Source organism: Nannospalax galili, unplaced genomic scaffold (genome assembly GCF_000622305.1).
Source record: "Nannospalax galili isolate Female #2095 unplaced genomic scaffold, S.galili_v1.0 scaffold100, whole genome shotgun sequence".
NCBI lineage: Eukaryota > Metazoa > Chordata > Mammalia > Rodentia > Spalacidae > Nannospalax > Nannospalax galili.
The window spans coordinates 14,793,324-14,817,201 of record NW_008352891.1 but is presented as its reverse complement, the minus strand read 5'-3'; the positions used below and the strand labels follow the sequence as shown (position 1 = coordinate 14,817,201).

The window sequence follows — 23,878 nt, the reverse complement described above, 5'->3', positions numbered from 1 at the left end:
TAAAAACTAAATAAAAGACAGTACTTTGAGAAGAGTAATAAAATTTATAAATTCTTAGCAATATTAATCGAGTCAAGTTAAATAACACAGATTATCAATCTTTGAAATGAAAGGAAAGAGATCATTGCAATTTCCACAAAATTCAGAAAGATCATAGGAGAGTATTGTAAACAAAGTTATTCCAGGAAATTTGGTAACTTAGAGTAAAAGAAGAAATTATTTGGTAGATAAGCTTAACAGTGAAACAAAAGAAAACTTTGAATAATGATGTATGATTGCTAATCATGATTGTCAATGAGACTGGACTGAGATGCATCTTAGGTTAGTAAAGCGCAGTTGTGTGGGGGGCACCTCCAGAGCAGATTAACTGAGGAGGGAGGCCCACCCTGAATGTGGGTGGTACCAACCCATAGGTTGGGAGCCCATATGGAATGAAAGGCGAGACAAGGAGAAAGCCTGCTAACAGGCATGCTCTCTCTGCTTCCTGTCCATCATGAGGTTGACGTACTTCCATGTATTTAGCCCCTCCCCTTCCACAATCTTACCACCGGGCACATACAGCATCCTCCCCCTACCAGCAACCCACACACTCTTCATCTTCCATTACGGACTCTGGCCTCCATGATGTTCAGTTTCACCTCACTCCTAACGTAATGGAGTTAGCTGACTATGGGCAGAATGGACAGAACCAAGGTTTGTAACCCGAACAAACCCCTGAAACTGTGAGCCAAAGCAAGGGATTCCCTCTTTATGATTGGGTTAGAGTTTGTCATAGCAATGAGAAAACTACCACCCCAGACAGCTAATAAAGATTTTGAAATTTTGTACTAAAAGTTATTTGAGCCTATCAAATACCTTGTTACAAAGATACTTCAAGGTTAGATAGTAAAACCTATAAGAACAACAGTGTACATGATTTTTTTCTGAATGTAGAGAACAAAGGAATATTTTCCAACATGTGTTATGTATACACAAAGTACTAGCGCCAAAGCAAGATAAATCTATTCCCCCAAAGAAATGTGTGTTAGAATTGCTTATGAGTGGGGGCTGGAGAAATGGCTCAGTTATTAAGAGCACTGGCTGCTCCTGCACAGGACCTGGTTGGATTCCCAGCACTCCCATGGCAGCTAACAACTGTCCATAACTTCAGGTCCAGGGTTTGACTCCCTCTTCTGACCTGGGCGCTGCATGACATGGATGCACCTACCTACATGCAGGCAATACACTCATATACATTAAAAAAAAAAAAAAGCTTAAAAAAAGAATTGCAGGGGCTGGAGAGATGGTTCAGTGGTTAAGAGCACTGACAGCTCTTGCAGAGGATCCAGGTTTGATTCCCAGCACCCACATGGCAGCTGACAACTATCTGTAACTCCAATTCTAGGGGATCCGACACCCTCTTCTGACCTCCTTGGGCACTGCATGACAAAGGTGCAACTACCTGTATGTAGGCATTACATTCATACACATAAAATAAAAATAATAAAAATGATTGTTCATGAGTATAATCTCAAAAGTCTAAGCAGACTAAACAGATCACAATAAACACTATCAAGTGTGAAAGATCCCAGGAAGGCAAGGTTGATCAACGATATGAAAAGCCATCACTGTAAACAGCGTACCAGCAGACTAAAGGAGAAAAGTCACATGAACATTTTAATAAATGCAAGCAAATTAAACACTCATTTATGATTTACAAACTTTCAGCAAGTTCAAGCAAAGAATTGCCAGGATACTTCCTGGTTTGACAAGGGCTCAGTGAGAAACTCACGCCTTCCTTGGTAGTGAGCTAATATGCTTTCTGTGTAGAACCACAGACAGGACAATGTGCTCTTTGTAACTTCAAATCAGCACTGCACTAGGTCTCCTGGTTAGTGTAATCAAACTCGGAAAAAAAAATGTGCCTAGATTGGAAAGGAAGAAACAAGTGTCTTTGTTCACATGTTAATTGTTCATACAGAAAAGTTTAAGGAATGCACAAAATAAATACAAAAACCAAGAAATGAATGTAATAAGGTCACAAGATAGAAAACAAATGCAAGATATTAATTACATTTCCACAAAGTTTATGAATCAAGTGGAAAATGAAATGAAATTTATAATACAATAAAGCATTAATATAAAATATTCAGGAGCATTTTATATAAAAAGATGTCTAGAAGTGTAAATAAAAATCAAAGAAGGATTAACTACATGGGAAGAAGTGCTACTTTGTATATATAGGTATTTAGTCTTTTTTGAGACAGGGCCTCCCTGTAGTCCCAGCTGACCTGGAACTCACTATATACACCAGACTGGCCTCGATCTCACAGAGGTCTGCCTGTCTTTGCCTCTCAAGTGCTGAGATTACAGGCATGTGCCACCATGTCCACATTTTAGCATCTAAACAACCTCAATGCAAATCCCAGTGGGTTTCTTTTGAAAAAAAAAATCACAAGTAAATTTCAAAATTTATGGAAATAAAAAGGACCCAGAGTAACTCAAATGAGACTCAGAGACCCGCCCTGCCTAATCTGCTGACTCACCCCCGAGGTTGCAATAGCAGAGACATGAACTCCCAGTACCTAAGATTCTTTTCTTTTTTTTTTTTAACTTTTACAAAAATTTTATTGAGAATTTCATACATGCATATAAGGTGTTCTGATCAAATCCGTGCCCACTCCCTCCCCTCCAACACCTCCCACATCTCCCCATCACTTTTTCTTTTTCTTTCTTCTTTCATTTATTTATTTTTATGGGCTTTTGGGTACTCTAACATTCCCCCCTCTGAAGAGGTAACCCTAAAATCTTTTAAGGACTAGATATAAGTGTACCTAAGATTCTTATCAGTTGTTCAGTATGCACACCCACATTTGGTGAACTGTATTCTAATAAAATTTCTAAAAGAAGCTAAATGGAAAGAGGAAGATCTTTTTTGGTAGATGATAGAATATCAGAATAAACATAGGAAAACCCAACCCTGATCTTTCTCTGTACTTGTGGTATGAACAGATTAAACTCATATGCAAAACCCCTTGAAACTTATAGAAGACAACATTGGAGAATATTCTGGTCATCTCAGACTATTAAAAAAGTTTCTTAAAGAGAACTAAACCAGGTACTGACCTTATAAGGAACACACTGAAAAGTTAAGTTATGTCTCGTCATTTAGAAATTACAAAGGCTAGTCAGAGACTGGCAGAAAATAGTCAGGTTTATATTAGACAAAGGGTTTGTATACAAATCACATAAAGAGCTCCAACAAATAATAAAAATAGCCAAATAAAAATGATTGAAGAGCTTATACAAACACTCCCTTAAAGAATATATACAAACATTCCACGAAAGTATGAAAAGCTGCTGAGAAGCATTAGACTTCAGGGTGGTGGGAACTAAATTCACAGAATGATACCATCTGCTGAAGTTAAAATCTCACCATACCAAATGCTGAAGTGGTGGTAGAATTTTTGAACTCTCACATTATATGACAGAGTTCAACTGTTTTAGAAACTGGTAGTTTATTGCAAGGTAAAATATATCTGCTATAAGATTCTGATGCCACACTGGTATTTATCCAAGCGATATAAACACATCTGTCCACAAAAATACTTGAGAAATATTTGTAGTAACTTTACTCATAATTGCCAAACTAAACTGAGATACTAGTCAACAATAAAATGGATCCACAAACATGATGCGATCATATGGCAGGGGTGCTGCCGAGCAGAGCAATACAGCAGGTGATGTACTGCTGGCATGCACATGACATCGAGAGATCTGAGAAACATCTGCTGAGGAAAAGAACTCTGAGTTGAAAGTGCACACTGCATTTCTCCTTCTGTGAAGTAGAAGAACAGGTCATCTGTGTTGAGAGAAAGCAGAGCAGTGGGAGCATGTGGAATCCTGGCCTTTCTGGATGGGACATAATGAAAGCTCTGGACACACAGATGGAGACATACCCTGACTTCTTTGGTCATTGGAACCATGGTCCCTGAGGTCACCCAGGTCTTAACACTTGACCGTGTACTTCACATGGAAAGAAGGACTTTGCACTGTAGTTAGTTTAGGATCCTGAAGGTCAGCCACCAACCCCGATGATCTGGGTGAGCTCTAAGTGTAGCCACAAGTGTCCAGATGAGGAGAGGACTGAACAGAGAGAAGGAAGAGAAAAGACTACGATGCAGGGAAGAAAAGCTGGTGTGACTCAAGGAACCGAGCCCAGCCAGAGCAGTGCTGATGACACTGGAAAAGAAGGCAGCACTGCCAGAGGGTTCAGAAACAGCGTGGCCCTGCATCACCTGGCTTTCCCTGTGTGGCCACTGCGGGCGTCCAGCTGCTGCATCTGTAAGGTAAGCATGGGCTGTTTAAGCCACAGACTCTGCAGTAATTTGCTATAGCTGCTGTAGGAATGAGTGACAGGCACGATGGGTTCATGACCTTGTATTTGCCAAAATATCAGAGTATGTCCTCAAGGTCAGTGCACTTGACTACATGAAAATTTCACCTCAATTTAAGGAAATATAAAAATCAACATAAAATAAGTAAAATCATCTATTCCATATTTAGATACAAAAATGGATTCCTCCCCCTTCCCCTCTCTTCACATAATGGGAGTTCAAAGTATTTGATGTTTTCTCCTAGAGGGGATTCAAATATAATATTTCTGGTTTGGTTCATATTTGTTAGGGTAAAAGAAATTCTCAGCTGACCCTGTCAAATCTGAATTTCTACACCATCACAGTAAGGTGAGGTAGGCTGCATCAGTGTTGGCTTTCAGTGCTTCAGCAGTCTCTGCTTTTGCATTTGTGGGTCCAGTCCCATATCACAGGGTGAGTTTTCTAGTTTTGTCCCCACCCATACCCAGGCTCCAGCAACTTTCTTCAACTGGCACTGAGAGGTGGTAGTAGAGGAATGGACTGCCATGCAGGAAGACATGTGGGAGGAGCTCAGAGGAGCGTGTCCCTTTAGAGAGAAAGAGTGGATTATGTAGAAGCAAAGAAGCTATAGCCTGGAACTGGTGAAAGTTACAGGGGAAGGAGGCACAGGGCTAAATGTACAAAGCATAGGATGCCCCTGGCCTTTATTGTGTCCCTTCCCCATTGCCTCATAGCAATGTGGAGCCCTTCAGAGGCAACACCGTAGGGACAAGGAGAGGTGCAATAGGGACAAACAAAATGTATTCCAGAAAGGCATGTGGGGTTTCACATTGATGTCTGCTGAGGTGAGATAAAGATGGGACCTGAGGGGCCTGGAGAGATGGCTCAGTAGTTAAGAGCACTGGCTGCTCTTGCAGAGGACCCAGGTTCAGTTCCCAGTACCCACATGACAGCTGACAACTGTCCTGTAACTCTACTTCCAGGAGATTTGATGCCCTATTCTGACCACTGTGGGCATTGCATAACATATACATACATGCAGGCAAAACACTCAATACACATAAAATAAATTAAAAATAAAATAAAATAATAAAATAAAATAAAAGAGTGGCCAGTGCCTACACTTGCAAGGGAACAGCAGACAATGTGAAGTCACAGCCAGGGGCCAGATGGAACCAGAGGAACACAGAGTCACAGTCAGGGGGCATATGGAGCCAGAGAACACAGGTTAGATCCCAGCCTGGACGTAGATCTGTCCATGCCGTTCTCTAAGGAGCATGCCTATTTGCTCTTGCAACTCAGGCAGGTCCTCCCTGACTCAGGTGGATTTTTCTCTAATTCTGGTGTGAACTGCCCCTGACTTAAGCACCCATTTTCACTGACCAAGGTGAGATCCTCCCGGACTCGGGTGTGTTCTTGCTCTGACCCCAGGCATGCTCCTTCACTGACAAGGTTTGCTGCTCTCCTAACTTATGTGTGCTTCTCAGCTGACCAAGGTGAGATCCTCCTCTGACTGAGGTGTGCCCCTACCCTGTACCAGGCCTGTTCCTTCCCTGACTCAAGGTGAACTTTCCCTCTCACCCAGGCATGCTCCTCCTCTGACTTAGGGTGCTGTTCCTCTTACTCAGGTAATCCCTCTCCTGATTCTTTCTTTCCTTTTTGTTAGCCCAAATATGGTGGCCCATTGTTTTATTACTCCAAGTTTGCTGTTAATGTCTTTGTCTACATTTCTGAATTTAATAAAGAACGAAAGGTTTAACATCGTTCTGAATAGTGAAAACCAGAAAGGACTGTAAAAGGTTAAAAATAACTTTTCATGTTTTAAAATGTAGTTGTTTGGGATACACAGTCTGTGTCCCTCAGCTGGCTCTGCTGAGTGCCAGCACTTTGCACTCCAGGCCAGCAGGCCTCCATTTGTGCTCACGTGGAACAAAGGGCGCGTAAATGCGCAGTGCTGGTCCTGCCAGAAGGGTACTTGCACAGCGTGTGATGGCTGCTGCACTGCACACACTTAAAGGATACGTTCTGTAGGCCGTTCCACCTGGACGTGATTCCAATCTGCTAGTTTACATATTGAACTTTATCTAAAATTAGACAGTTTCTCACTTTATTTTCTCGGATGCAATCTGAGCATCTAAATCTTCCATTGGCAGCATCTGGGGCAGGTGCGTGCCTGGCTCTCGGGGTAGCCAGACCAGTCCTGATTAGGCTGGATTGAGGCCTGGGAGAGCATGCCGACCCTCAGGAGGAGACATAGAGGCAGCACACAGCTCCTGTTTTCTTTGTGGGGTGCTCACCACCCCAGCTCTCTACCTTCTCTGAAGATGTTATAACTAGTTTTACTTTCATTAGCAAGATGCCCCCTTCCCTTAGACTTTGCTTGAGTGAAGCCCTTTGAGATCCTGTTGTGGCTGTAACTGAAAGAGAAGGCGAAACCATCTTGGAAGAGTTCTTGAAGATAGCTACCCACTCCTCAAGGACAGGTGCCACAAAGGGGAACACTCAGCACGTTTTCCATCTGTTCATGAAGATTCTCAGTGAGAAGTAATGGGCTTCAAAACCCTTAGAACTCAGCTTAGCTCTGTTTCTACTTCCAAAGTTGACTGGGATCCACTGCAGGGTGGAGTGCTACCATGGAATAAAGTGTCCATATGCAGCCAGGAACTGCATGAGGACATTTCAGTCAGCAACCAACCTCATTCACAAGGGTGGTTCCATAAGACTTTCTCCCAGTGGTAGTACAGGCATGACACGATGAGGAGACTGCTCAGTCTCTCTATTGTTAGGTGACATTTGGCTATATTTCCCTAGTAATCTTGGTGTCTCATGTATCTGTCAACTAGAATAGAACAGGAGTAACAGTTATATTATGAAATTATATGTTATATTACATCATAAAAATTTCCAGTAAAAAAGGCAAGAAACAGACAAAGAAAAGCACACAAAGTTGAAGACTTAACAAGCAGAGAAAAAATAACCATTAATATCCCGAAGGAGATTAAAGATGACACCATAACCATCATATGAAAACAAAGTAGCATTGGACACGGCCATTCAAATAAACAAAATAAATGGCTGGAAACTAAAAACAAAACATTCATGAAAAGAATTCTCAAAACAGTAAAATAAGCTGGAAAGCATTGCTGATGAAATCCTTTGGAAGCTACAGCTAATTAAGAAAATTTGAGACAAAAATACAGACTTACACAAGTTGCTCTAGAGATTCATGTTGTTGCTAGATGAGAATTTCAGAATGAGGACACAGTGGGATAGAGGAAATCCTCATTCCCAAGAAGCTCTAATCTGTTTTCTGTTTACAGATTTGCCTGTTTGAGATAAATAAGATTGATGTGCTATGTGACCTTATTAGTTACTTTTGTGTCACTGTGACAGAGTACACAACAGGTTAACTTAAGGAAATAAAGATTTATTTTGGTTCATCATTTCAGAAGCTTGTAGTGATGGCAGGGAAGGCAAGACAGTGTTCATGGTGGTAGGAGCATATGGTGGAGGTGCCCCCCATGATGAGGACACCAGTGCTCCTAGTGAACCTAAAACAAGAAAGCATTGTTGCCTATAGTTTTCCTTGGCAGATGTTCTACAGTCCTGGCAGCCCCAACATCCTGGGGCCTCATACTAAGCAACCTAGGGAAATGTTTTCCCAGATTCAACTCTGCAGGCACTATAACATGGACAAAGCTATGTTCTGACACCAGCTTAAGCAGTAGCCATATACCCGTGAACCATGCCTGCACAGTTGAATCTGTGAAAACATTTCCCTAGGCTGCCTTGTTGTTGGGGACCCCTGCTGTGTAAAGCAGCAGTCTCTCCATGTCCAGATAGCCCATGGGCTCAGCTGCGTATGCAGAGACTCCTTTTATCAGCAGGGTACCTTCCCAGCATCTTCCTGACTCATCTTTTGAAGTAGCCATCACAGAAACATGGCCTCTGGCTCTGAAACTGCCAGGTTTTCCTGTGTGATTTTCAGACAATGTCTGGCAGCCTGGCAGGAGCCCACCACCACATGTAAATGAGGCATCCTAAAAGTACCTATCAGCTAAGGCTTTTACCACTACCCCCACAGTATAAAGTATCCTGGTTTTCCCTCAATAATCGAAGCTGGATCACTAAGGCCTGGAGCCGAGCTGAGTCACAGAATAAAGGAGCTGTACCTCTGACTGAGCTGAGTTCTGTGTCTTCCTGCCTACGATCCAGCCTTCCCACGACTCACAGAAACCCAGCTTTCGCCGTCTCCGCACCTTCCCACGCGATCCGCGATCCGGCAGCTGACGGATCTCATATCTCGAGGAGGTGCACGGTGGATTGGGACGGAACCCGACCGGGCCAGCCCCGGTAGCAGAGAGCCTCAACAATGCGGAGAAGCAGGGACCCACCTGGGAGCGCAGTGATCAGTAGAGTCGCCAGCACCCAGTAGACGTGGAGATCCACAGCAACGTGGTGCGGGACACGCGCGCACCTCAGCAACACGGTGCGCCCCAGCGGCCGCGGGAGACCGGCGCCACGCCCAGCAGCTGGCGCCCCGAGATCCCTGCACGCCCATACCTTGTGTGAGCAGAGCACTTTACTTTTAGACATACTCTTTTCACAGTAAAGTCTTTCAAGTGAATTTGCATTTATACACTCTGGATCCTTTGGATGGGTGAGCTCTTACCCTCAAGGCATCTCTATTGTTGTCACAATCCAAAATATTTGGCTTCTTTTTAAGGACACCAATCTCTTTAACAACTTCAGACCCTTTGTCCACACTTGTATGTCCATAATTGTCTGAAACTTTAAACCTGTTCACAGCATGTTTCTTTGTCAAACTGCATGCTTTTCACATACTTCCCTGCTTTTTGATCTGTAATATCACTGTATTTCTGGCTAAAAGTAGCAAGAATCAACCATACCACAACCTGAATTCTATGCTGTCTTGAAATTTTCTTTGTTACATTAATGAGTTCATTAATTTTGAATTCAGTTTCATATTTTCAGGATTTAAGCATAACATAGATGTTTTGCCAGCATAGAACCCAAATGGCTCCTGGTCTAATTCCTGATGGAATCAGAAACTTCATGAGCTTGACCTTCACACTGCATGCCAATCAGTATTCTGATCTTCTGAGCATGCACCAGAATCAGATATTAAGCTCTGCTTATATCATTCTAGGGCTTCTCTAGCCTGTTTCTCTAAACTCTTCCACAGTCCTCTAACAAACTAGTTCCAAAGGCTGGAGAAACATTGTGAGGCTTAATCATACAAATTACCCCACTTTTCTAGAGCCAGTTTTCTGTATTAGTTACTTTTTGTTGCTGTGACTAAAGTACCAAACAAAACAACTAATGAAGGAAAGATTTAATTAGTATCATGGTTTCAGAGGCTCTCATACTTTCATGGTGTAGAAAGCATGGCAGAGTTCATGAAAGCAAGAGTAATGGTGGAGGCAGCTCACATCTCAGCTGATTAGGGGGATGGAACCAGGGGCTAGCACTAGGAGCTGGTCTATAGCCTTCAAAGGTCTACCCCAGTGGCCTTCTTTTTCCAGCTAAGCCCTTCATCCTAAAAGTTCCACAGCCTCCCAAAATAGCACTACCCATTGGAGAGCAAGAACCCAAATCATGAGCCTGCAGGAGATATTTAAGATTCAAGCTATTACAGTGACTTAGGGTATCTTAGGCTTCTTTTATTTGGTGTCATGTTTTCAGAGTTTATCCAAGTTTTAGCATATATGAGTGCTTCTTTATGTGACTGAATAACATTCTATTGGATTTACATGCAAAAGTTTGTTTCCCATCCAACTGTTGGCCATTTGTATTTTCTTTTGACTTTTGGATATTGTGCATAATCCTACATAAATATTTGTATGCAAGTTTGTGTGTCAGTATCTATTTTCACTCATTTTGGGCATATACTAATAGAGGAATTTCTGGGCGACATGGTAATTTCATTTTAACGTTTTGAGGAACTGTTTATACTGTTTTTTCTAGCACTACACCATGTGAAACGCCCATCAGGGAGCTGCTTAAGTTTCTATATCACCACATCATTGTCAGCACATATTCTCTTGTCTTTCTCCCTCTTTTTCACTCTCTCTCTTGCTGATTAAATCCACTCTAATGGGTAGAAAGTAAAATCTCATTGTGGTTTTGATTTTTATTTCCTTAATGAGTAATGATATTAAATGTCTTTTCATGTACTGATTGATCATTTGTATATCTTTTTTTGAGAAATGTCTATTCAAATCTCTGCTTATTTTTAGCTTGTGACATTTATCATTTTATTGCTAAGATGTGTTTTGTTATGGATGTTCATTATCAGATATGCAATTTTGCAAGTATTTTTGGTTGTTCTAAACACTTTCACATTCTTTTTGTTTTAAAACAGTCTTGCTATGTAGCCCAGGCTAGCCTTGAACTTGAGACCTTCCTGCTTTAGCCTCCCTAGTGTTGGGGTTGCCTGTGAGTTCCACTGGGCTCAGCTTCGTAGTCTTATCTTTTGATGTTCAAATCTTTAGTTTTTATTAAGTAAAACTTAGTTTTTAATTTGTTGCTTTTTTTTGGTCTTTTTGAGACAGGGTTTCCCTGTAGCCCTAGCTGGCCTGGAACACACTCTGTAGACCAGGCTCACCTTGAACTCACAAGAGATCCACCTGCTTCTGCCTCCCAAGTGCTGAGATTAAAGGCGTGCACCACCATGCCCAGCTATTTGTTGCTTATTCTTTATATGTCTAATATGAACTCCAAATGGAGGAAGATTTATGTCTATATTTTCTTCTAAGAATTCTATAGTTTGAGATCTTATCTATAGGGCACTGATACAGTTGCATTAGTCTTTGTATATGGTGTGGGGTAGGTATCCACCTTCAGTCTTTGCATTTAGTTTTCCTGTTGTCTCATACCACTGGCTGCACAGGAAATTCTTTCCTCACTGATGATCTTGATCTTCTTATAGAAAACTATTTGGTCATAGACATTTGAATTTTGTTGTGAGCTCTCAATTCCTTTCCCTTGATCTATGTCCATTTTTATGACATTTCCACATTGTTCTGATCACTATACATTTGTAGTAAGGATTAAAATTGGGTTGTGTGGGTTCCCTCCCACTTTCTGTCAGGGTTATTCAGAGATCCGTTTAGTACCCTGTGTACTTGTGTGTGAACTTTTTCATTCTAACAAAAATTTCACTGGAAGTTTGGTAGGGATTGCATCAGCTCTCTGAATTAGTAGGAGTGCTGCCATATTAACAATATTATGTTCTCCAATCCATAAACATGAACTTTCTTTCTAATTATCTAGATATTCCTTAATTTCTTTAAAAGATGCTAGTTACTATATATTGCTTTCAATTTCTTGGATTAATTTATCAGTATTTTATTGTTATATATGATGTTGTAAGTGGCATTGCTTCTTTATTTCCTTACATGTTATTTATGATGAGTGTATAAATCATTACCGATTTTTAAGTGAATCTTAATCTTGAACCCTGAACTTTTGCCAGAGTCATTATTTCTAGCAGCTGTGTCTGTGTGTTTTATGGAATTTTCTATAGAGAGAATTGTATAACCTGCAAATGGAGATTGCTTTGCATCTCCATAGCCGATTTAGAAACTGATGCTCTCGTGTCTATTTCTTGCCTAATTTCTTTTGCTAAGTTGTTCAGAGCAATGTTGAAAGCAGGATCAAAAGGTATATCTCATCTTATTCTTGATGTTGAAGGTGAGCTTTATCTTTCCACATTAAGTAGGATTTCAGCTGTGATTTTCAGTTGTCCTTTTACATGTTACAAACACTCCCTACCACTCCTGATCTGTTGAATGTCTTTATCATAAACTGACCTTGAATGTTGTCAACTATTTATGCATCTACTGAGATGCTCGCTTGTGGGCTGTACTTCACCTGTGTTTTGTGTTAAATGACTGGTTTTCCTCCTTAGAACCATACTTTATTCTTAGGACAGCTTATCTTCTGCTCTGTAATTCTCTTAAGGTGTATGATCCTTTTAATGTGCTGTTTAGTTCAATGTGCTGAAAGGAAATGTTAATCTTTAACTGCTGGGTGGTTGTTGTGCTGCTGAGATTGAACTTCTTTGGCAAGAGGTTGGGTCTAGGCTTGAATCCAGAGTGACTTGGACAGTTATCAACCATGTTTGCTAGTTGAGCAGTTCACAGAAATGGAAATTAGTGATACCAAGGAAAACATACATTAGTAAATAGATTTCTGCCTGTGGGAGTTTTCAGTCTCATATAGATTAGTTACCCTACTGGGAGTTAATAAATCAGAAATGCTAAAAGAAACACATATTTATGGTTTTGCTAATTAAAATAGTAAAGTGTTTTCAGTTGTCCTACGTCATCATGTACCCTGGGGACACAGGAAATCTGGCTGAATGTAAGTGTAATATTACTTTGTTACCTTTCACTGATGGTGACTGGTACTTAAAGTTAGATTTGAAATAACTTTCTGTAGTTAAATATTTCCCACATAGTATTTTATTATGCTTTGTTTGATATATACCAAGGGTATACTGTTCCCTGACTTTTGCTTTACCTCTACAATATTGCCTCTTGCTGGTAAGGTAACTTTTTCTTGGTGTTAGTTTCTGGTTGTCACCTGATTTTAAACATGTGTTTGCGCATAGTACATAGAGCTTTATTGACACAGTATCTTTTTTGAAATGGCTATATTTTCTCGACATTATTTAAAAATGTTTTTTATGTTTGTATTAATTTATACACATTTTCCTTAAACTCATGCCTTTTTTCTCTCTTCATATACTTCTGAAGATATTTTAACAGGATAAAATTCTTATTTCATTTTTTTACATATGACCAAACCATAGTGACTTGAACTGCTCAAATTTTATTTAAAATATAATAGAAGTATAATATATAATTTGTTTTAATTAAAAAAAATTATTTTTGAGAATTGCATTCATGTATACAATGAACCATGATCTAGCAAACCCCCAATTTTCACCCTCCAACTACCCAGCTATCCCACATTTCTATCCCAACATGCCATCCTTCTAACTTCATGTATTTTTTTTAACCCACTAAGTCCTGTTGGTGCTGCCTACATGAATATGGGTGTGTGGCCATCCATGGAACATGGAAAACTTACCAGTGGCCATATCCTTAATAAAGGACAAATCTCCCTCCCTCACCAACTATCCACTGCCAATAGCTCCAGCATGGGGTACATGGTGATTTGAATGAGAAATGTCCCCCATAGACTCAAGTATTTGAACATTTGGTATATGGGCCTAGTTGGTGGTGCTGTTTGGGAGGCGATGGGATCTTCAGGAGGTGTAGCCATACTGGAGGAAGTGTGTCACTGGAGGTGATGGGATCTTCAGGAGGTGTAGCCATGCTGGAGGAAGTGTGTCACTGGGGGTATACTTTGAGAATTCATAGCCTTGCTCCACTTCCAGTTTTCTCTCTCTCTCTCTGCTTTGAGTTTTCCATTGAAGAGATGAGCTCTCAGCTTTTGGCTTTTGCTACAGTGGCTCTCCTGTGATTATGAACTCTCTGGAACTGTAAGCCTAAATAAACTCTCCTATAAGCTACTTTGGTCATGTATTTTATCGCAGCAACAGAAGAGTAACTGATACAGAGTGGGACCTAGAGATCACCTACCCATCCATGCTGGGATTTTGACTTCCTTGATCTTGTGTAGGGCTTGTGTAAGCAACCATAGCTACTGTTGAGTTCATGATTGTGATGACCCTGTCATGTCTGAAAAACACCATTTGATAGCAATCCTCCCCATTTTTCAGCTCTTACATATTTTCTGCCTCGTCCTCCATGGTGTTCGCTGAGTCCTGGTGGTTGGTGATGGGGTTAATATAGATGTGTTGTTTAGGGCTAAGCACGGAGTCTTTATTCTCAACACTTCTGCCAGTTATGCACTTCTCCATTGCTGTTGTCCAATGCAGGAAAAAGTTTCTCTGACCAAGGTTGAGAATGGCCTAAGTCTATGAACATAAATTTGACAGCATGACTATTTAGTAGAATAATAACAGCAGGTTCTACCCTAGGCCCTTCCAAGTCATGAGCTTTTGACCAGTATTATAGTACTAGGCATGAAATTCCCTGCTGTGGAGCAGACCTCAAGTTCAATCAGAAAGTGGCTAGTTATCCCATAACAGTTGTGCCACTATTGCATCAGGAGGCACATCTTGGTATTGCAGCATGCAGGGTCTAGTGCTAGGTAAGAGCATTGTGCTGGATAGCTTTAGTTGTCAACTTGACACGCCTGGGTGGAGGAAGCCTCAGTTGGGGAATTGCCTCCATTGGACTGGCCCATGGTCATGTCTGTGGGGTATTTTCTTTATTGCTGAGTGATGTGGGAGGGCCCAGCCCAGTGTGGGCAGTGCCACTCCTGGGTAGGTTGTTGTCTATTGAATAAGAAGGCAGGCTGAACATGGGTCAGGGGAGCAAGCTAGTAAGCAGAGTTCCTCCATGGCCTGTGCTCCAGCTCCTGCCTCCAGATTCCTGCCCTGAGTTCCTACCTTGGGCTCCCTGATGAACTGTGACCTGGGAGATGTAAGCCAAAAAACCCCCTTTCTTCCCCAAGTTGGTAGTGGTCAGAGTGTTTTTTCATGGCAATGGAGATATAAACTAGAACAAGCATTGATGTCCTTTCCAGATATCTATCTATCTATCTATCTATCTATCTATCTATCTATCTATCTATCTCTCTCTATCTCTCTGTCTCTCTGTCTATTTATCATCCATCCATCCATCTATCTATCTCTATCTCTCTATCTCTATCTCTATCTCTCTATCTATATCTCTATCTATATCTCTATCTATCTATATCTATATCTATATAATCACCTTTGGGCACTGTGAAAGCTAGGCAGCAGAGAGGGAGTTTCCTGGTAAGTCTGAGATTGATTTCCCTATGTCCTGCATCCAAAATGTGTGATGTCTTCAGTAACAGTGTCTTACCATGTAGTTATGATAGGTAACCAAGGCCAATAGCAATAGCCTGTGCTGTTTGGAGACCTCTGGGGCCTCCCTGACCACAGGGAAGTATTCCATGCCTTGTACTGAGATTTTCATTTAATAACCCATTTCTTCTGGGAGCAACATTGTCCACCTGCATACAGTAATTCTGTTCAAAATATTTTTTAGAGTTGTATTTTGAATTAGCTTACTAACTAGTGTGTTTCCAAAGGGTTTTTCCTGCATTCTTAGTTTTAATTAATCCACCAATTGCTCCTCCTCTCCCCTATCCCCTGGTCCTCATTCCTGCTTAACCTTTAACCCTCAATATTCCCCCTCTTTTCTTTTCACATGTGTTCTACTATCCCTCTGGCTATTACTTATACACTCGATTGTGAGATAGTAGGCCTCCATGTGGCTTTTCATACTCCCTTTTGGTTAGCCCTCCTTTTTGCCCCCGATTTCCTCTCTACTCCCAAATCCCTCTATGATTAAGCCTTTCTGCCTTCAATATTTTAAAAAATGTTATCTTTTCGAATAGAAGATGAAAATCTAAGACAATTTATGATTTTGCTTTATATAATGGTCTATAAAAGCTGATTTGTGATAGATACTATATAACTTTAGCTTTTAATAATGAAGTTAATATATGTATCATTAACTAATCATCTTTATTAAATAAAGCTAAATATTTGTATATAAAGCTATTTTCCCATTGACTTGCAGCTATTTATTTAAGTGTTTGACACTTTGCAGAGTGTGATCTCTTAATGTCAGAGATGTGCCTCCTACTTCTGTGGACCTCCTGCTCGTAAGCTAGTGCAGGGCTTTGTAGGCATTAATTTCCTTCTTTCCTTCTATTCCTTCATCTTATTGTCTTGTTTATTCTCTTGTTCTCTTTCCTTTTTTCAGTCTCTCTTATTCTTTACCATCTTTCCTATGCATGTTTGTTGAATGAAAAATTGTATAGCTTTGAGACTCCCTAGCACCCCGCCGTCTTAGCTTTTAGATCTCCATGGGTCACAGGAATCCTATCCCATCCTGGACTGGAGAATACCCTGTCTTGGCAGAGTGAGTCAATTCCTGCTATTTCATTGCTCAGTCCAGCCTGGGTCTCTGGGATCATCTCCCACTGACCCCGACTTGCAGTTTGAGACCTCCCTGCACCTGACACCTGAGCTCTGTTTGCCCCAGATATATGAACCCCCACTCTAACCTGCTCAAGTAGCAACTCCATATCAGCCCATTTATCCAGGACCCTGTGCAGTCAATCCTGAAATCACAAAAGTTGCACCCCTCTCCCTGCTCCAGGTCTCCCAGAATTTGAAGGGAAGACCCTATTGCTGAAGACAGGACATACTTTGGACTTGGGATAATCGAGCTGGAACTGACCTGGATGCCTCCTCCCTGAAGACTAGGTCTGAAGATATCAGAAGAGACTATGTAAGCTGCTAAGGGAGAAAACCAATCAATGGTCCTACTCAGCTGTAAAGCCTGATAAACATCGATGACTGGCTATTACTATTGGTGCAGTAGTGGCACTTTTATCATGGGGGGTAATCAACAGCTGTCTAATTGGAATTAAGCTCACCCAGTGGGATGGAACTTATGTGTGGTACTGTCAATGTAGCTAAATACACATTGTTGGAGAGGTTATAAATCCTAGAGAAAAGACTACTTTTTGCCACATTTCTAGACCAACATAATTTCATACTGTATTCTAAATATGCATCCTCATATTTACAGACCTGTACTCTCACACCCATCAAAGAAGCTTCTTTTTGCAACAGACTGAGACTATTACAGAGTTCCACACTGGTCAAATGCAGAGAAAAGTATATGTGAACCCACATCTTCAATGCAACTGCTACACAGAAGATGAATGTATTTCTCAACTCTCACCAGAGATGTTTCCTTATGCAGCAGATGGTGATTAGCACAGAAATGCACAACTGACCAGTGTACCAAGTACAAGGCTGCAGAGTGCTTGTCCTTGAAAAGGACACCTATTTCAAACCTCTGCCTCCCAAGGCTCAGAGATCATTGCAAAAGAGAGGGCAGAAAGATTGTGAGAGCCAGAGGTGGTAGCTATCTACAAGGAAACTGAGGTCTCCAGATAGCTTGTCAGTTACTTATATGAACTCACAGCAATGGTGACAGAATGCACAAATTCAAATATGACAAAATACCAGCATAGACATGGGGAAGTGGGTAAGAAATCCCAATCCAATCTAAGGACCTTTTGGCAACTGATGGCTGCTGGGAAGAGGAGAGACTCTAGTTTCTTATAGGGACAGGACTCTTGGAGGTTAACCAAGCTCTGGTAGATGGACACATACTGAAGGACATTTGGGAATCCAAATCAGACTCTATAAGCTAATATATATGGTGGGGAGGGGTCAATAAAAGGAGGTGTGGAGAGGGAATCTAAATACCGTCAAATTATATTGTATGAAAATCACAAAAATTCAATAAAAATTTTGTGAAAAACTGAATATACAAAATATATGAGGAATACAAACCTTTAAAGAAAATATCCCAATACAAAAATAGATGAAAAACCCAAATAAGCGATTCTCAATCTAAGTCACACAGGTTTACAGTTTGTATTTGAAAGCATACTCCACAACACCAAGCAGGAAGATGCAAATTAAAGCCACAGTGAGACACAACTTCAGACCCATCAGAATATCACTATTATCAAAAAGACAGAAAGCACGTGCTGGCAAAGGTGGAGAAGGGAACCACGAGCTCCACTGGTGGGGATATAGGTTAATATAGCCATTATGGAGAACTAAAAACTATATTACATTATCACTGGCAATCTCACTTGTTGGGAGTCACCTAAAAGAAATGAAATTAGGATATCAAAGAGAGAGCTGCACTCCTGTGTTCATTGCAGGAATATCCACAGTAGCCAAGATATGGAACCAACTTAAATGCCCATCAGCTGATGGATAAAGTAAATGTCATGTACATTGGGATGCTATTCAGCCTTAAAAATAAGAAACACTAACATTTCCAACAACATGGAAATCATTATGTGAGGAGAGATGATAAGCACAGAAAGAAAGAAAAGCACACGGTCTTTATAGGTGGAATCTTAAGACATTAAACTCTTAGAAGCTGAGAGTAGAACAGTAGTTATCAGGGATCAGGAGAAAGGGGAAGATGCTACGCAGGGGAACATTTTAATTAGAGAGGAGGACAAAGTTAAGGGGACCTACAGTATAATACAGACCTATAGTTAATGAAGTGCGAAGACTGTGGAGATTAGGTGTTCTCATCTCACATCTATGGTGAGCATGTGTGGTAATAGTTAAGTGGACAAACTGTATATAGCATTCCATGATGCAATCATGAATCAAAATATCACATAGAGATCATTTCATCTCTCAATTAGGAAGATAATGTAAAAAATTCCAGTCCTATGTTGAGGAAAAATGCAGTCAAAATTGGTTTATGTGGCTTTTGTTATCTGGAATTCTTTGACTGTTACTTCTAAAGTTATGTATTTAACATTGTTTTGACATGAAGCGTAAATTTTAAGCTGGCAGAAAGCCATCTGGGTTCTAGGGTGAAACCTCCACTGGGAGATCACTCTAGAATGAGGCTAGTTCTCATTGTCCTGAATTGCTTCCGAGTTAACAAGCAACATCAAGCTACCCATCTATGACTTGTGTTGTCTGCATTTTTTATATCATTTAATTACTGGAAATGGACCAGTGATGAATACTGACTGGTGGTCCAGCACCAGGTCTCTCTTTTGTCCTCTTCCCTTAGTCCACACTTTACCCTCCAACAAAATTCACATAGAGTATGTTCTTCAAAGAAGTCGCAATTGTTTTCTTGATTATTCAGGTAACTTCTGCCCCCTCAGCCCGACTCGGAAAAATAATCCTTCTTAGTTGGGTATGCATGCTTGAGTCTGGAGACTTAATTCCAAAAATACAGCTCCCATTTTACAGAGCATATCTTTCTAAAAGAATTTTAAGTCTGTCTTAAAAGGCACATGGGTGGCGTGGAGTTTTTATGACTTTGGTAAATTGCACCTGACAAAATAATGAGGATATTAAACCCTGTCCTCAGAGAGAACAAATGGTGGTATGGAAGGGCAGGAGAGCAAGGTTAGCCAAGTTTAACACACAGCCCTCTCTAGAATTCAATCTAACCTCTGACATCTGTGCTTTAGCTGCATTCACCCTTGTGGATTCTTTGTTCTAAGAACAACTTGCAAGAAAATGACAGATATCTCCTAGGCATTGAGTGGCTCTTGAAGGTCAAGTGTACATGACTCAAATTTGCATCAGCCAGACTGTCTTGGTCACTGAAGGGAATGTGCCAGATGAAGTGTGCTATTGCTCTGTCTGTCTCCCCTTTGGAAAAGCTGTGGAATTAATGACAGGAAGCTCTGTTTGTGTGGGGCTCTCCTCAGCACCCCTGTGGGGATACAATGACCTCATCACCCTCTGAAACCAAACCACTTACATCCTGGTTGTCAATGCAAGGGATGCAGCCAGAAGTAGAAAACGATGATCAACTTCTTATGATCCTAGTCAGAATCGTCAAGATATGCCTGTTAGTTTCCTAATTATGTTCTCTTTGCAAGTTACTGTGTAGAGGCTGCAAGGACAGAACAAGGAAACTGCTTTTCTGGAATAGTGTCCTGGTGGCTGCACAACTTTTAACTCTTTACTCCTTTGGTTCAGCAAACCAATACTGTACTAGTACATCATATGATCAAAGACATACAATAAATTAGGCTAACCAGAAATGTAAAAAGAAAGCTTAAAGTTATATAATTTAAGAAATTATTGAATTTTTGTGTAATTTGTACAATACATCTTGATCATATTTAGACTTTCTCCTCTATCTGCGCCCCCACAGCCCCATCCTTCCAGATTTCATGCATTTCTGTCATATACATTAAAGTATAATGAGTCAAGCTTGTGTCTCCAAATGTCCCTCAGTGTGATACCATCCACAAAAGCATGGTCAACCTATCTAGCATTAGTCCCTTGTAGAAGAGCAGCTCTTCTCCCTCATCCAGCAGTGATCAATTGTCAATAGTCTCTCAGTTGAGATTGGGGCTTCTTACCCTTTTCCCTACTTCTATGCTGGGTTTTTGTCTGGTTTGAGTTTGCATGGGTATTGTGCATGCTGTCACCATGGCTGTAAGTTCCTCTGAGCAAGTTCCCAGTTGCCTGGAAAACTCTGTTTCCTTGTAGTCATCCTCCACTACTGGCTCTTACAATCTTTCCACCTCCTCTTCCGCAATGATCCCTGAGCCCTGGGTGGGTGAGGTTTAATATAGGAATCCTGTCCAGGGACATGCTCTCTTCAGTCTCTCATTCTCTACACTTTGGTCACTTGTGGCTTTCTGTATTAATCACCATCTGTTGCATGAGGAATTTTTGCTGATGATATTTGAGAGATGCATTACTATTCTTTTTGACTCCTGTTCTGCTATGTTCCATGAGCCTTAGGTGTAGAGGCTGCATTATAGATGTGCTGCTTAGGGCTGGGCATCTCACTGGCATTTATTTTGTGTGTTTGACCAGTTTTGGAGCTCTGTAATAGTCTCCATCTGTTCTAAAAAGAAGCGTGGTGAGAGGTATACTTGTCTGTAAATATAAGGATCCATATTTAGCATACAGTAAGATACTCATTTGTCTAAGGGCATGACAGACATAGATTTTTCTCTAGGATCTATGACCTCTCTAGTCATGTGTATTTGACTATGTTTACAGTACCACACAAGTTCCCTCCCATTGAGTGGGCCTTAAGTTCAGTTAGATAGCTGTTGATTAGCCCCAAGATAAAAGTGCCATTACTGCACTAATAGAAATACTTTGAGGTGCCAGTAATTGTTGGATCATTGCTGTAGTTATTAGGTTTTGCAGTTGGGTTGGGCCTTTGATTTTTTTTTCTCCCTTGGCAGCTTGCATAGTATCCTCTGGTACTATGAGAACTAGTATTCAGGGAGGAGACTTCCAGGACAGTTCCAGCTCAATTGCTCCAAGTTCTGTGTCCAAAGTGTGTCCTGTTTTCAGCAATAGGATCTTACCTTAAATTCTGGGAGACATTCAAAGGCTGTGGCAATAGCTTGTGTTATTTTGGGAGTCTCTTGGAGAACCCTAACTAACAACTTGAAGGAAGGTCTCTCCTGACTGGGTCTGAGTTATTTGTTATATAGCCTTCAGTTATACACATGCATGATATATATATATATGGTATTTTTCAGTAGACTTTTGAACTAATGTATTTTCCTCTGATTTTTTTCACATCAACTAAGAGTTATTTATCTCACCTCTCTCTCTGCTTATATCACCCTCTCTCCTCCCTCTCCAGTTATGTATCCCCCTTGATAACCTCTGTCTCCTACTGTCTCCCTCTCTTGATCTCCTTTTTCTCCTTTATCCCCCATGGTTCCTTTCTATTTTCCTGGATCCTGCAGTTACATCAGGATATATAATTATATCTAAAGGTTTGGAACTAAGATCCACAAATGAGGGAGTACATACGTCTTTTGTTTTTCTGAGTCTGTGTTATTTCATTTAGTATAAAACTTTTTAGTTCCACCCATTTACCTTCACAGTTCATAATTTTGTTTTCCTTTACTACTGAATAGAACTCTATTATGTAAATATACTACATTTTCATTATTCCACTCATTAGCTGAGGGACATTTAGTCATTTTCATTTCTTGGCTATTGTGAAAAGAGCAGCAACAAACATGGCTGTGCAAGGATGAGTCTTTGGATATATGCCAATGAATGGTATAAAAGTATATCATGTATAATTACTTGGCAGATTTATTTTTAGCTTTTAAGTGTTTTCCATACTGGTTTCCACATTGCAATCCCACCACTAGTGGATGAGCATTCCCCTTTTCCTGCATCCATGCTAGCATTTGGTGTCATTTGTTCTCTTGATCTTGGCCATTCTGACTAGGGTAAAATGAAATCTTAAAGTAGTTTTGATTTGCATTTCCCTCATTACTAAGGATGTTGAACACTTTTTTTTGGTCTTTTTGAGACAGGGTCTGCCTATAGCTCCAGTTGTCCTGGAACTCACTATGTAGACCAGGCTGGCCTTGAACTCACAGAGATCCGCTCACCTCTGCCTCCTGAGTGCTGGGATTAAAAGGATGTTGAACACTTTTTAAAGGTGTTCCTTAGCCATTTTTAGTTTTTCTTTTGTGAGCTCTCTGTTAAGATCTTTAGGCATTTTTGCATATTTTTATGAGAAATATGGCTTAAAATATTTTCTTCCAATCTGTAAGTTTTCTCTTTAATCTGCTGATTGATTTCTCTGCCCTCTAGCAGATTTTGGTTTGATGCAATTCCATTTTTACAGCTTCACTTGTATTGCCTATGATTTTATGATTAGTCCTCCAAATCATTGCCTAGATCAGGGTCATCATTGCCTAGATCAAGCTCCTCCTTGCCTGGATCAAGGTCATATGGATTTCTCATGTTTCATCAAGAAATTTCCAGCTTGATTCCTATTAAAAAATTCAGTAAGGTTTTCCACAAAAATAGAAAAAAAAGTCCTAAAAATTTAAGTAACATTAGAGAACCCTGAACAACTAAAGAAATCTTAGGAAAGGGGCTGGAGAGATGTCTCAGTGGTTTAAGAGCACTGGCCATTCTTGTAGAGGACCTGGGTTTGATTCCCAGCACCTACATGGCAGTTAACAACTGTCTGTAATTCCAGTTCCAGGGGATCTGATACCCTCTTCTGACCTCCACAGGCATTGCATGACACAGGTGCACTTACATACATGCAGGCAATACACTCATACACATAAAATAAAAAAATAAAATATTAAAAAAATAAGTCCAGGCCAAAGGACAAAGCTGGAGGCATCACTCTCTCTGTTTTCAAAATATACTACAAAGTTATAGTAATCAAAACAGCATGATGGTAGTATAAACACAGACAATGGAAAAGGATAGAATGCTCTCAAATAATTCTAGGCATTTATAGATTTTTGACAAAGGTGTCAAGAGCACACAACAGGGAAAAATTAAAAACTGGTGTGTGAAAACTGGATAGCCACAAATAAAAGTCAACTAAAAGTAGATGAAAGTCTTAAACAGAAGTCTTAAAACTGTAAAACCTGTTTGGAATTTTTTCAGACAATGGAAAAGGATAGAATGCTCTCAAATAATTCTAGGCATTTATAGATTTTTGACAAAGGTGTCAAGAGCACACAACAGGGAAAAATTAAAAACTGGTGTGTGAAAACTGGATAGCCACAAATAAAAGTCAACTAAAAGTAGATGAAAGTCTTAAACAGAAGTCTTAAAACTGTAAAACCTGTTTGGAATTTTTTTTTTCATACAGAAAAATTCATTTTTAATCCAATTGACATGAGACGTTTTCACATGCATTTCTAATCTCTATATACATGACTATCACTGGTCACAGTCGCCCACCTTCTGAGCTCCTCGGCATCTGAGCATGATTACAAACTCATCAGATAGACAGCCTTCCTCTCCCACTAGAGGCTCCATACTCTGCCATCCCTGTCACTGTCCACTGTGCTGTCAGCACCCCCATCCATTC

At 40.5% G+C, this 23,878-nt stretch overlaps 1 pseudogene; it reads left to right on the top strand.

Annotated features, from left to right (window-relative positions):
- The first annotated feature begins 4,073 nt into the window (after positions 1 to 4,073).
- LOC103747679 overlaps positions 4,074 to 23,878 on the top strand; it is a 68,493-nt pseudogene continuing 48,688 nt past the window's right edge.